The sequence below is a fragment of the Cornus florida genome, unplaced genomic scaffold (genome assembly GCF_030987335.1).
Source record: "Cornus florida cultivar Cherokee Brave unplaced genomic scaffold, ASM3098733v1 CherokeeBrave_3.0.0_Hap2_scaffold_119, whole genome shotgun sequence".
In the NCBI taxonomy this organism is placed as follows: domain Eukaryota; kingdom Viridiplantae; phylum Streptophyta; class Magnoliopsida; order Cornales; family Cornaceae; genus Cornus; species Cornus florida.
In genome coordinates, this window is record NW_026775604.1 from 17,501 (window position 1) to 20,000 (window position 2,500).

The following is a 2,500-nucleotide window of genomic DNA, read 5'->3' on the forward strand; positions in this document are numbered from 1 at the left end:
TTTTTTTTTTTTTTTTTTTTTCGATAAATCCAACCGAGAACAAGAAGACCGAGGCATCCAAAATTTTTTTTTTTTTTTTTTCTTTCCCATATACCAGAGAAAGAACATGAAGACCGAGGCAACCAACAAAAAATAATTTTTTTTTTCTCTTTCCCGGAATTTTTTTTTTTTTTTTTCGAAATAGCCGAGAAAGAATATGAAGACCGAGGCATCCAACAAAAAAATTTTTTTTTTTTTTTTCCTAATCTACCCAAGCAAAACAAATAGAAGACCGAGGCATCCAAAAAAATTTTTTTTTTTTTTTTTTTTTTCGAAAAATTTTTTTTCACAAAAACTTTTTTTTTTTTTTTTCCCCAAAAAATTTTTTTTTTCGTTCCAAGCTAACCAAGACATCTACTATTCACTAGTAGAGCAATCGAGACTGCAAAGCAAGCAATGGCCTTACTTGCAGCTCTTGGTGCTGAGAACTCCCCCCCCCCTATAGTAGTCTTAAGTAAAACCACAGCTCTGACAGGAGTAGATATTGCATGCGAGCGAGGAGTCGTAATGGGCAAAATTGACTCGGGGGACCTCCAAATCGAATTCCGTTTCGAGCAAAACACTTCTTAGGCTTCAAGGAAGCTCCCATAAAATTTCCAAACCCAAACTCCAAACTTCATTTTTTAGCCTACAATGCCCACGTGCACGCCGGTGTGCACGCAGGGGTGCTTGAGCATGCGGGAGAGGAGCCATAATGGGCAACATTGACTCGGGGGACCTCCAAATCGAAATCCGTCTCGAGCAAAACACTTCTTAAGCTTCTAGGAAGCTCCCATAAAACTTCCAAACCCAAACTCCAAACTTTATTTTTTAGCATACAATGCCCACGTGCACGCCGGGGTGCTTGAGCGTGCGGGCGAGGAGCCATAATGGGCAACATTGACTCGGGGGACCTCCAAATCGAAATCCGTCTCGAGCAAAACACTTCTTAAGCTTCAAGGAAGCTCCCATAAAACTTCCAAACCCAAACTCCAAACTTTATTTTTTAGCATACAATGCCCACGTGCACGCAGGGGTGCTTGAGCATGCGGGAGAGGAGCCATAATGGGCAACATTGACTCGGGGGACCTCCAAATCGAAATCCGTCTCGAGCAAAACACTTCTTAAGCTTCTAGGAAGCTCCCATAAAATTTTCAAACCCAAACTCCAAACTTCATTTTTTAGCATACGATGCCCACGTGCACGCCGGGGTGCACGAGCGTGCGGGCGAGGAGTCGTAATGGGCAAAATTAACTCGGGGGACCTCCAAATCGAAATCCGTCTCGAGCAAAGCATTTCTTAGGCTTCTAGGAAGTTCCCGTAAAATTTTCAAACCCAAACTCCAAACTTCATTTTTTAGCACACAATGCCCACGTGCACGCGGGGGTGCTTAAGCGTGCGGGCGAGGAGTCATAATGGGCAAAATTAACTCGGGGGACCTCCAAATCGAAATCCGTCTCGAGCAAAGCACTTCTTAGGCTTCTAGGAAGCTCCCATAAAATTTCCAAACCCAAACTCCAAACTTCATTTTTTAGCATACGATGCCCCCGTGCACGCGGGGGTGCTTGAGCGTGCGGGGGAGGAGTCATAATGGGCAAAACTAACTCGGGGGATCTCCAAATCAAAATCCGTCTCGAGCAAAGCAGTTCTTAGGCTTCTAGGAAGCTCCCATAAAATTTCCGAACCCAAACTCCAAACTTCATTTTTTAGCATACTATTCCCACGTGCACGCCGGGGTGCACGAGCGTGCGGGCGAGGAGTCGTAATGGGCAAAATTAACTCGGGGGACCTCCAAATCGAAATCCGTCTCGAGCAAAGCATTTCTTAGGCTTCTAGGAAGTTCCCGTAAAATTTTCAAACCCAAACTCCAAACTTCATTTTTTAGCATACGATGCCCACGTGCGCGCCGGTGTGCACGTCGGGGTGCACGAGCGTGCGGGCGAGGAGCCGTAATTGGCAAAATTAACACGGCGGACCTCCAAATCGAAATCCGTCTCGAGCAAAGCATTTCTTAGGCTTCTAGGAAGTTCCCGTAAAATTTTCAAACCCAAACTCCAAACTTCATTTTTTAGCATACGATGCCCACGTGCACGCCGGTGTGCACGAGCATGCGGGCGAGGAGTCATAAAGGGCAAACTTAACTCGGGGGACCTCCAAATCGAAATCCGTCTCGAGCAAAGCATTTCTTAGGCTTCTAGGAAGCTCCCATAAAATTTTCAAACCCAAACTCCAAACTTCATTTTTTAGCACACAATGCCCACGTGCACGCGGGGGTGCTTAAGCGTGCGGGCGAGGAGTCATAATGGGCAAAATTAACTCGGGGGACCTCCAAATCGAAATCCGTCTCGAGCAAAGCACTTCTTAGGCTTCTAGGAAGCTCCCATAAAATTTTCAAACCCAAACTCCAAACTTCATTTTTTAGCCAACGATGCCCACGTGCACGCCGGGGTGCACGAGCGTGCGGGCGAGGAGTCATAATGGG